This window comes from Salvia miltiorrhiza, chromosome 4 (genome assembly GCF_028751815.1).
Source record: "Salvia miltiorrhiza cultivar Shanhuang (shh) chromosome 4, IMPLAD_Smil_shh, whole genome shotgun sequence".
Lineage (NCBI taxonomy): Eukaryota > Viridiplantae > Streptophyta > Magnoliopsida > Lamiales > Lamiaceae > Salvia > Salvia miltiorrhiza.
Window position 1 is genome coordinate 20,187,847 of NC_080390.1, and position 13,102 is coordinate 20,200,948.

At 39.6% G+C, this 13,102-nt stretch overlaps 1 long non-coding RNA gene across 1 annotated transcript; it reads right to left on the reverse strand.

Moving 5' to 3' along the window:
* Nucleotides 1–7,198: 7,198 nt before the first annotated feature.
* LOC131023720 (uncharacterized) lies at nucleotides 7,199–9,723 on the reverse strand. Its single transcript, XR_009101509.1, has 3 exons — nucleotides 9,332–9,723; nucleotides 8,079–8,139; nucleotides 7,199–7,462 (listed from the first exon to the last, which is right to left on the reverse strand). It is a non-coding gene; the product is annotated as an uncharacterized LOC131023720 (long non-coding RNA).
* Nucleotides 9,724–13,102: the final 3,379 nt, after the last annotated feature.

The following is a 13,102-nucleotide window of genomic DNA, read 5'->3' on the forward strand; positions in this document are numbered from 1 at the left end:
AGAGAGAGTGAGAGAGAAAGAGAGATAGGTGTGTATATATATATATATATATATATATATATATATATATATATATACTTGAATAATTATAACTCTTATTTAGTATGTGGGAAAAATATATCTCATGAAAATATATTTATTCATGTGAGGAAAAATTATCTCTATTATGATATATCTAATATCATAATAACAATGCATCAATAAATCATATGTGAATATTCTACCAAGTAAAATATTTATATCACATAGACATTTTAATAAAAATATAGGGCGAAGATAGGTTTCTCAATAAGAGAATTTATAAGACTCGAGAAAATAATATCGCCTCCTATTAAACTCTAAAAATTTCTTATCTCATTTATTCGCCCACGTGCATAATTCCTCTAGCTACTATTTAAAACTCAATTTAAATTCGAGCTAGGGCACAAATAGCTTCTCAAAACACGGGGTGTTACATCCTTACCCCCTTAAAAAAAATTTCGTCCCGAAATTTGAAATCTCACCTTCGGGAAACAATTCTGGATATTTTCCCTTCATTTTATCCTCCAATTCCCAAGTTGCTTCTTCTTGCCCGTGATGTCTCCATTGTATTTTGACTAAGGCAAGTGACTTATTTCTCAATTGTTGGATCTTTCTATCCAACACAGCTTCGGGTCTTTCTTCATATTTCAGGTCTGGTTCAAGAGATATATCCTCTCGATGAATAACATGCTTCGGGTCAAACACGTATTTTCTCAACTGCGACACGTGAAAGACATTGTGAACATTCGCGAAATTTGGAGGTAACGCGAGTCTATAGGCAACAGGGCCTACTTTTTCCAATATGTCGTATGGGCCTATAAATCTAGGCTTGAGCTTTCCTTTTATACCAAATCGGTGAATCCCTCGAGAAGGGGAAACTTTCAAAAAGACTTTACTTCCCACTTCAAACTGAATCTCTGTGCGTCTAGTGTCGGCATAAGATTTTTGGCGATCTTGAGCTTCTTTAATTCGTTGCCGAATTTGTCTCACAGTTGTGATCATTTCTTCCACTGCGTCAGGACCTAACACTTTTCTTTCTCCTACTTCATCCCAATAAAGCGGAGATCTACATTTTCTTCCATAGAGGGCTTCATATGGTGCCATATTAATAGTCGTTTGGAAACTATTATTGTAGGCAAATTCAATCAGGGGTAACACTTGTTCCCATTGAGCTCCTCTATCTAACACTACAGTCCGAATCATATCTTCCAAAACTTGTATAGTTCTTTCAGACTGTCCATCCGTCTGTGGATGAAAAGCTGTGCTAAAATTCAACTTAGTACCCAATTCCCTGTGTAAGCTCATCCAAAAACGTGAGGTGAATTTTGTATCTCTATCGGAGGTAATCGTCATTGGAACTCCGTGTAAACGTACTATCTCACGAATGTATATTTGAGCTAACTTTTCAGAACCACTTGTGACAGGAATCGGTATGAAGTGAGCACTTTTCGTCAATCTATCTATGATCACCCAAACGGCGGTATTCCCTCTATTCGACTTTGGCAAGGCAGTGACAAAGTCCATGGCAATGTGGTCCCATTTCCACTCTGGGATTTCTAACGGTTGTAATTTGCCATAAGGTCGTTGGTGTAATGCCTTCACTTGCTGACAAGCTAAACATCGTTCTACAAACGAAGCTATGTCTCGCTTCATGCCTTCCCACCAAAATCTTGCTTTTAAATCTTGGTACATCTTTGTACCTCCCGGATGTGCTGCGTAAGGCGTGTCATGAGCTTCGCTCATGATTTCATTTCTTAATTTCTCATCATTGGGTACACAGATTCTTCCCTCAAACATCAATGCATTATCTGCTGCTTCTTGGTATGACTCAAGCTTCTCGGTACGGATTTTCACTCGCAATCTTTCCAATTTCTCATCCTCTCTTTGCATACTAACAATCCTTGATCTTAGATCGGGGGTAACACTGAGTGTCGCCATGATCAAATCTGTGGTTTGCGGTGGAAATACCACTTCCAACCTTAACCTTTCGAATTCCCTTACCAAGTCATTCTCCTTGGTTAGGATACATCCTAACTTGGCTCGTTCCATTCTGCTCAAGGCATCTGCCACGACGTTGGCTTTGCCTGGATGATAATTGATTCCACAATCGTAGTCCTTGACCAATTCTAGCCATCTTCTTTGTCTCATATTCAGATCCTTCTGTTCAAAGAAATATTTGAGACTCTTATGGTCGGTGTAAATTTCACATCTTACTCCATAAAGGTGGTGTCTCCAAATTTTCAATGCGTGCACTACTGCTGCTAGCTCTAGGTCATGTGTCGGGTAATTTGCTTCATGTGGCCTAAGCTGTCGCGAGGCATAAGCTATTACCTTTCCCTCTTGCATCAGTACACAACCTAGTCCTTTCTTTGATGCGTCTGTATATATGGTATATTCCTTGTTTGCTTCTGGAACGGCTAGTACTGGGGCGGTGGTCAACCTCTTCTTCAATTCTTGAAAGCTTTGTTCGCATTCGTCTGTCCACAAGAATTTGACTTCTTTCTTGAGCAGATGAGTTATAGGCTTGGCTATTTTGGAGAAATCTTGTATAAAACGACGGTAGTAGCCTGCTAATCCTAGGAAGCTACGAATCTCGTGAGGTGTCGTTGGTGATCTCCATTCTTGCACTGCTTGAACTTTGGCAGGATCCACTTTGATTCCTGCAGCTGAAATGACGTGGCCTAAGAAATTGACTTCTCGTAGCCAAAACTCACATTTGCTATACTTAGCATAAAGCTTTTCAGCTCTTAGCTTCTCTAGCACGGTTCTAAGGTGCTCTTCATGATCCTTCTCATTCTTCGAGTAAATCAAGATGTCGTCTATGAATACCAACACGAATTGATCCAAATATTCGTGAAACACTCGATTCATGAGATCCATGAATACGGCGGGGGCATTTGTTAATCCAAAAGGCATCACTATGAACTCATAGTGTCCGTATCTCGTGCGGAATGCTGTCTTTGGAATATCCTCAGGTCGTATCCTCAATTGGTGATACCCTGTCCTTAAATCTATCTTTGAGAAAGCGCGTGCTCCTCGAAGTTGATCAAACAAATCGTCTATACGTGGCAAAGGATACTTATTCTTTAGGGTCACCTTGTTTAATTCCCGGTAATCGATACACAATCTTAAACTTCCGTCTTTCTTTTTGACAAACAGGACCGGTGCTCCCCAAGGCGAAACACTGGGTCGAATGAATCCCATGTCCAACAATTCTTGTAGTTGCAACTTCAGTTCTTGCAATTCTGCTGGTGCCATCCTATATGGTGCTTTGGATATTGGTGCTGCTCCAGGTTCCAAGTCGATTGTGAATTCCAATTGTCGGTTCGGGGGTAGACCTGGTAGAATATCAGGGAAAACGTCTTGATACTCCCGCACTATAGGTACATCTTCAATCTTTATTTGTGCTTCCTCTTCTTGGCTCAAGTATACTAAATATGCTGTCGCGCCTTTTTCCTTTAGTATCTTGTTCGCTTGCACTGCAGAGATGATAGGTGTCTTCTTCCATTTCCTATTGATGGCATAAAAACATGTAGGTTCCAGGCCAGGTGGCTGGAATGATATCCGTCTCTGCTCGCATTGTATCACCGCATGGTGTTCTGCTAACCAGTCCATTCCCAAAATGATGTCTGTGGTCCACATGCGCAGAAGTCTCAACGTCTTAGCCTTAAGCTTAAGAGGTCCTAATTCAAATTCTAAGTTAGGACACACATGTGTCACGGTGGTGATCTTCCCTAAGGGAGTGGCTACCCTTAAGTGTAGCTGGGCTGGTTCTACATTCAGCTCTAACGTATCCACACAAGTATATGAGATGAAAGAATGTGATGCTCCAGTATCAAAGAGAATAACAATGGGTACACCTTTCAGTTCCCCAATACCTGTTAAGTTTCCTTGGTTCTTATCCTGATTCTTCTTATTGATAGCATACATCCTTTGATATTGCGGTGGTATTCCTGCTTGCGGTGCAGGTAGCTGCTTATGAGGCTGGTTTGGACGGCGAAAAGGTTGTTGCTGTAGTGGTTGAGGTAGAGGAAGAATTCCTTCCATTGCTCTGAGTTGTGGGGTTGGAAACTGATTGGGTCTTCCTCCACTCATCCCTTGCTGTCGGTTGGGGCACTGGCTCGAGTAATGCCCTGGTTTCCCACAAGTGAAACAATTTGGGTTTCCAGCTCTGCACACTCCTGTGTGTAACTTGTTGCACTTAGGACAAGGGGGTATCCCTTGGTGTCCGGGGTGTGAGGTTGCTGGTCCACCATAAAATAATTTATCGCCTTTCACGAATGGAGCCTGGACATTCTGACCTTGCCATGGCTTTTTACCCTCATTTCCACGATTTTCCCATTTGCGTTTTCCTTTCTGTCCTTGGTTAGAGTAGGGAGTGTTTGATACTTGCGTATATTGAGCTGATGGAGGCGTTGGTGTGTGTGTTGTTTTCTCTGGTTGCATTGCTAGCTCCATATCTAGAGCTCTGTTCAAGGCCTCGGCGTAGGAAAGTGCCGTTTGACTTGCCAATACAACTCTTATCTCTTGTCGCAGTCCAGCGCAAAACAACTCGGACATCTTCTCATCCGTATCCACTCTATACGGTGCATATCGGGCCAGATCGCAGAATAGTCGATCGTACTCCACTACAGTTTTATTCCCTTGCTTTAAGGTGGTAAACTCCATCTCCTTCTTTTTCCTATAGCTTCTGGGTATGAACTTCTCACACAGAGCAGTCTTAAAAAGCTCCCAAGTGAGTTCATCTAACTGCTCCGGGGTCATAGTTTTCTGCTTTGCTTCCCACCAATAGTCGGCGGTTCCTTTCAGCTGGTAAGACACGCACATAAGACGTTGTGCGTCGTTGCATCTCAAAAATCGAAAGATTCGTTCCATAGCACGAATCCATTCTTCCGTTTCAGCAGGGTCTCCCGTGCCTGCGAAAGTCGGTGGGTTTTGTCTTAGGAAAAGTTCTTCCACTCTCCTATCTTGAGGTGGAGGCGGCGGTGTAGGTTCTCTGGGTTCTTCCTCATTCCCGGGTGTATCTCTGTTCACTCTTCGTGGAGGCATTATGACAATCTACAAGTTTGGGTTAAAAGATAAGTTCCTCTATGTGACAAGGATCATCTTACTCTAGTCTTATAGCTGAGTAATTCACAACATACCATGCGTCTCATATATATATATATATATGTATATACATACATTATCACATAGAGTATACTCAATGCATCAAGTACTCGGTTCTCAATCAATGTATACAAATTGACAACTACATCATAACAATGCATCAAAAAAAAAATAATCACATTTCTCATTTAGTCAAAAATGGCCACTTTGGCCCATCATGTATATACCGTGAAAATTGCCTCAGCGAGGGCTTCTTTTGTACAAAATGATCTATAAACTGCTATAGGTCAGTACAAAGTACTACTCTGCTAAAGACCTAGCTACTGCATCAATACTGCGTCTATGTACAAGCAGCCCTACAATTGGGTACAGATACTATCCGTTACCCGTGTACTATAGGGGCCTAAAATAAGTACAAGCCCTGGTCTGGGATGGAAGTATCCATTGTTAGCCAAATCTAGGGGCTATCTAAACAAAGCTACCATATATATACATCTCTATTCAAATACCATCATATCAAAACCATATCCACCCATGACCTCTACCATCACCCCGGCTACTATCGTCACTCCCATCCTCCGTAGCATCATCACCGACATCTGCTCGAGCGTCACCCAATCGGGGCACATACGGCACACCATCCTCACTGTCAGAGTCGGCACGGTGAAAAGGGTCGAAGGTGGCTCTCTCTCGAATCGGATCTCCTCGAGGGACGTCCGTCTCGAAGGCCTGGCCCATGTTAGGAAGATCCAAGGGCTGTGAGATGAGAGTCCCAACAACCGGGACTGATCCTGTGTCGTCCTCCATGTCTCTAGCTGTCCCCTGGGGTCGTGAAGGTCCTGGTGCGAATGGATCAACATCAGCCATAGCAATCTCGCCCTCTCCAACCGTAGGGAGGGGAGGAACAGAGAGGGTCTCACGGATGGGGCTCATCAGCTGCTCGGTGGTATCGATGGCCTCAGTGGTGTCTATGGTCATAGGGGTAACCAAGATATCAATAGGAGAAATCTCCTCCTCGGGCAGAGTGCCCTGAGAAAGTGAAGGAATAGGGTCATCAATCGGCTGGGAGCTAAGGAGGTCTAGTCCCAATGCCATAAAAGGATCCTCAGTCTCAGAAAGACCCTGAGGCTGACTATCTGCCTCACCCTCTCGGGTGTCACTCTCCGTCAGGTAAAAGTAGGGTGGGTTTGCATACATCACGAACCGGCTCAACAGAATGGTTAGGTACTCCGGGAATCGCACCTCAAATCCTCCCGGTGCCAACGGGCTATAGAAGTCTGGGGCGATAAAATGACACCAAGCCTGCCAGTGGGGTGGCATCCTATGTGGTAGTATCTGCATGGCCTGCTGGGCCGTGACTCCATGCTCTACGGCGTCAATCCACCTGTGGTGGAAGCGTGCTAAGAACTCTCCAATAGTCTCGTGGTGCTCCAAAGTACAGTCATAGAAAGCCTGTACTATGTCGAATCCGTCTGCCATGCTAGAATAACAACTCGTGTTACTAAGTCAAGAATGACTTACTCGTTTATTACTCAATAACATACTCGTTTGTCGGTGTTCCTCTAGGATTCTCGTAGTGCATCGGTATCAATATTGATTCCAATAAAAATTTTCCACCATCTTACTTATCCAGTCAATCAAAACCAGATATCAATAATATTGCATCATGTACTAATCATGCTTCTTTCTCAACTTATAAATATCATCAACTTATCAATTGCATATCTCATGCTCATAAGTAACTTTAAACTTTAACTTGCATACCTCGTCAAGCTGGCGGAGATGGGGTGTTGGCTCTTGTCAGTGACATAGCTCTTTTAGTCTAAGACTCTAGCTTAGACTCAATAAAAAAAAAAAAAGACTCTATAAGAGATTATACTCAGAGCAGACGAGCTGCTCTGATACCACTCTGTCGCAGCCCGATATAGCCAGTGATAGCGTATACCAAGTATCGTACGACTAATAAAAGAAATAGTGAAAGAAATAGGAATACATCTTGTTTTAGCGGAAGCAATTGCAAACTTTACTCATTTTAAAGAAGGATTTCAAGACCAAAATAATTACTAGCTTGGGTAAACATGATTAAGCCATTGAAACTTAGCAAGGGTCTGAGAAGTATTTCCCTTAAGGGATATTACAGACATAAGCAAATTAAATAAAGAGTTTCATCAGAGTTATGCAGCGAGATGCGTTACTATATGTGTGAAGACATATAGCAGGGAGTTCAAATTCTTATAGAGTCAAAGCTTATAAAGATAAATATGAGACATAGGAAAGACACAGCCAACTGACAATTCCAACAGCTTTCACCCATCCTCGCGCCAAGCCAGACCTGCACATTTAGAAATACATGCAGGGCTGAGTACCAAAAAGCACTCAGTGGACTCATGCCGGAAATAATTGAAATGTTGCTCTTAGAGCTATATGTCAATCTTGCCCTTTTCAATGCATCAACAGGATTTAACTGAGATTAAAAATACCTGTTCATGTTTTTCTGTCATAAACTCATTTGCATCATCATAATAATATCATTAGTCTGCAGACATTATATATTCACGGTATGTGCCAACTATGAGAACTCATATAATATATATATAAGGTGAAGAGAAGGAGGCCTCCTTCAAATCACCGTGACCGGCCGACTAGAGACGGCTCACGGTCACCTCTGCGCACAAAACCTTTACTGTCATATAAATCAGTCAAAGGCCGATATCTTGCATCATGATCATAATCATGTCTTTCATAGAGGCAACATACCATATCTCATTCTCATCAATAATAAATATGGCAAGTTGACAATTTTCATAATACTCATCAATAATGCTTCAACATGCTTCATTTTCATAAGATTCATCAATAATGCTTCAACATGCTTCATTTTCATAAGAATTTGCATTTGAACTCATTATCATGGTAGCTAGCCATAATAGAGTTAGAATAAAGCCCACCTGTCTCAGGGGTCGATGACGTAACGCTCAGAGTCGTACTAACGCCGGCCGTCACTCGAACCTTTGGTGGCGCACGTGGTTTAGATTGTCATGTGACAAAATAAACTCTAGTTAGAATTTCATCTAACTAATATCTCAATACTTATGCTTTCATCATATGCTTAATCTCATCTTATAACCTATCTACTATTTACCCAATTGGACCTCTCAATTTAATTAGATATCTTATCCAATTAAAAGACTCTCAATCCTAGGTAAATAGCATTCATAAACATCAAATAGTCATTCATACTTTGCAATAATCAATTTCCACATAATACATTTTCACGATTTATCACAATAGTCAAATGACTTAAAAAAAAAATAATCCTATGAACTCGAAATCTTTTTCCTTGTAAGTAAATTCCCAAATATTCACGTAAGCTTGGAAATAAATATAAAATTTTCTAGTAGTATTTTCATGACATAACATGGTGTATTAATCCACCAAAACTTTAAAATCCTCAAAACAATTACAAAGTAGAAATTTTCAGACTCCTACAGTTTATCATTCTGCTCTGCCTCAACTTTAACGAATAAACTGTTTTGACTCAGAAATCTCCTAGATTCGAGACTTACACTGTTGAAAACCTTTCTGCGTCTAGTTTTATTTAAAAAAAAGTAGAGTGAAAAACTCCAAGTGGTTTACGAGATATGGGTGTTTTCCCACAGTCTACCAGATTCGGCAGTTTTGCACGACTGGAAGCTATGATTTTTGAAAAATAGTAAACGTTGGCCAAATGGTTTGAAATTTGGTGTAAATCAGTATAATACATGTATCTTTCTACCATAAAAATTTGGGAGGCTGAATGTGTTTGAAAGTTACTGAAAAGTGTGACTCTAGGGACTGCCTTTCTAAATTTCCGGTGGACATGCGCAGTAAAAGTTTTGCATTTTAAAAAGGTAGTAAAAGAAGTCCAAATGACTTGAAATTTTACCAGCGTCCTCAAGACACATATATCGACACACTGTAAAAGTTTGAAGAGTTTTAGACGAGGGAAACCTCGTCGACTGATCAGTCCAGAACGTAAGAAAACTTCTCAAAATGGTTGAAACAACAACATATACACATATCATCATAGATCTATACTTTCATCACCATTCTCATGCATTTTCACACTAATAACTCATCATGCTTCAATTATGCATCAATATACATGCTTATACCACAAGAAAATATATATATAACATAAGAGGAGGATTGAGGTTGCTACCAACAAGATCAATGGAGGTGGAGTAGAAGATGATGCGTAGTATGCTTGGAGCTTGAGCTTGAAGATGAACACTTTAAGAAACCTTAGTTCTTACTATATTTGGTGGAACAAGAAAAAGAAGTGTGGTGGAGTGAGGAGGAGGAGGAGGGCTGCTGAAAATAAAGAAGAATAAGAGAGGGAGGGAGATGAGAGAGAGGTGTGCATGTGCTTGTGAGCTTAAAGTGTGGAGGAATGAGTTGGCTAGTTAGATTAGCTTTTTAGGGGCTCTTTAATGGTGCATGTGATTTCCATTGATGGGAAAGAGAAGAATAATGTGGGAGAGTGGGGAGGGAGCTAGTGCTGCGTAAGGGTGAGAGAGTGAGAGAGAAAGAGTGAGAGAGATTGAGAGAGATAGAGAGAGTGAGAGAGAAAGAGAGATAGGTGTGTATATATATATATATATATATATATATATATATATATATATATATACTTGAATAATTATAACTCTTATTTAGTATGTGGGAAAAATATATCTCATGAAAATATATTTATTCATGTGAGGAAAAATTATCTCTATTATGATATATCTAATATCATAATAACAATGCATCAATAAATCATATGTGAATATTCTACCAAGTAAAATATTTATATCACATAGACATTTTAATAAAAATATAGGGCGAAGATAGGTTTCTCAATAAGAGAATTTATAAGACTCGAGAAAATAATATCGCCTCCTATTAAACTCTAAAAATTTCTTATCTCATTTATTCGCCCACGTGCATAATTCCTCTAGCTACTATTTAAAACTCAATTTAAATTCGAGCTAGGGCACAAATAGCTTCTCAAAACACGGGGTGTTACATCTCTCTTGTCTGAAACTCCAACACTCGATCGTTAATCTCACGCCAGTCGCCGCCCCCAATTCACATTCGCCACCCGCTACCGATCGTCCAGCATCGACAGTCGGCTCATCCATAGTCCAAATGCTAGGCAGTAGCGAGTCGCCCCGACCCTCCAGCTGCGATTCACCTCCGGTCCTCCAGTCGCAAGTTGCCGCTCTTCTCCGGTAGTCGCACCAACGACGTCGACCACCAACCCTTGCTCTCTCTTGCCGTTGACAACCAAGGCAAGGCTAGATTTAGGATGAATTCTGGTAGATTTAGGAAGAGACAGAGAAAGAATTGCAGATTTGTTTCAAGACGGATTTGTTTATTGGATCCCGTCATAATTACAAAGTAATAAGGCAGCCTTGTTTCAAAGCTAATGGACAACAGAGGATATATGGAACGACTTCCTCTTCTCGTTTCTGTTTAAACTTAAATAAATCTATCATCACTTTCTAACTAGTGACTTCCTTTCTCATTACTGTAAATAACTTCTTATTTTTATCTTGCCCTTTTTAATCGGTTTTAGACCGAAACTGACCTAAACTGATGGTCGGTTTCGGTCGGTTTTGGTTCGGTTCTCACAATTAAATTGGTTTGAGTCGGTCCTTCAATCTCCATGTCGTTAGTTTTTCGATTTTCTCGATCTAGTCCGGGTCGGTCCGGTACGGACGGAATGCACAATCTTACTAAACATGGCTAACAATACAATACTAATGAGCAGATTCTGAATATAAATAATGTCATTGAATAATTTAACAAATGATTTACGTTTGCTGCTAATTTTAATGATGGGAAACGATGTCGTCAAACACTTGTTGTGTTAATTTTAGCAACAAATTTTGTTATATCGCAACATTGTGTTATTGTAAGACTGTCATTGTCCGTCACATATTTGTCATTAACGTTGAATGAACTTTTTGCGATTTGTGATGGAATGTGTATGCTGTTAAAATTTCTCGTTAAAGAAGACTCAAGACAGTTAAATTCATCGCTAATCTCTTTTTCTTTTTTGTTATCTTTTTAAAATCAATTAAATCATTTTTAAACACCACTAAAAGAATTACATTAATATTCCTCAAAATTCAATAAAGAAAGCAATCTCTTAAAATTCAAGAAAACACCAATATTCATAGATATCCAACAAGAAACCAACTACTAACATATTGTCTCAAAAAAAAAAAAAAAAAACTTATTACATATCCAACAAACTTACTTCAAAATAAAATCCAACAAATCTCAAACAAAAAACATTATATAACAACAAATCCCAAAATAAAAGTTACTGATAATAAAGATGAAGACAATGACGGATGTCATGTACCATTTGTCGAGCTTGATAGAAATCAATCGCGGACCTCTTGCTGATTTTGTAACTGAGTCTGCACATGAATCTGCACATTATCTCGTCTCGCAACATCAACATACTTGAATTTTCTCCTCATATTTTCAATGTTGTTGTCTCTTCGGTGTAGCCCTTTTCAAATATAGCTGCTTTTCTATGTCCATCAAATTCTGGTGATAGGATATGCAATCGACTTGGGAGATCACTATAGACGCAACATCCACTAAGAATAGTCATGTAGCTCTGTGCCAGAGAATCAACACCATATCTCTTTATTTCTTTGACATCTTGAATAGCACATATAAATGAGCAACATCATACTCTACCATCCATTTATCTCTTTAACATATTTTCTGAAGGCCATCCAAATTGCTTGAAGAGTGAAAGTATATCTAGACAAGTCTTCATACCAAATCTTGCCCCAACCATCATAATCATGATACATGTCATCTCCTTATGCTTTGTTCTTACGTGATCCTTAAATAATAATAGCATAATGTAAATGCTTCTTCCACTTAATAAGCATTGCAAATAGAGCCCTCAACTCTGACTCTATTTCTTATACTCCCTCCATCCCACTAAAAGTGGCCTATATTCCATTTTGGGTCGTCAAACTATAATTAACATGTTTTCATAAATGAAAAAATTTAACCCTTAAAAAAGTGTAGGCCTACCACTTTTAACCAATTTACATCTTCTCTTTAATTCCCGTGCCTGAAATGTTTTGAGCCACTTATAGTGGGACGGATAGAGTATTATTTTTTAACTTATGTAAATATTTATCAATGAATACAAAGCAAATGGTTATATATGCTATATCTATGTATAGAATTGATAGGTTAATTACAAATTATACCTTTAAAATGTGTACAACCAACGAAATTCAACGATTCCTGCAATGCGAGCTTCATCATTCAAATGAATCATTAGATACCCCACAAAGTTGAAGAAACTAGGAGGGAGGAAAGATGAGCTTTAACTTGCATAAATGATTAGAATTTTTTTTTGGAGTCTGCACATATCCTCAAGTTTGATGATTTGAGAAGTCAAGTTCTCGATGAATAAACTTAATGTTGTATAAAATACATGGCGTTGAAAACTAGAATTAAGAAATAGCAAAATCACAGTAAAGAAAAGAAAGAACCTGAGGCTAGTGTTGAACACTATCTCTACTAAGACAATATTACTCCGCTATATTGTGCACGCAATTCTATAGCAATTGCCTCCAAGATACAACAGTATTGATGAACTCGAGTTGTTGCACACCACATGCTCAACATTCCAATGAACTACTCGATACTCTAAACTGAATACTTAACTAGGACTCGAACTATATGAAAAATATGATAGACGATTCGATGACGGTCGAAACAATATGTTAAATGAGTGAATTTTGACATGTTGGGAGCCTTTATTTATAAGAGGAAGTGGCTGACTTGAATGAGTGCGAATTTGAACAGATGTGCCCAGTTGAACCCGAACAGGTGTGAGCCTCGACCTTTGCTCGAATCGACGCATCGGTTCAGTGCGCCTGGGTTAGGCATGTGCCACCCG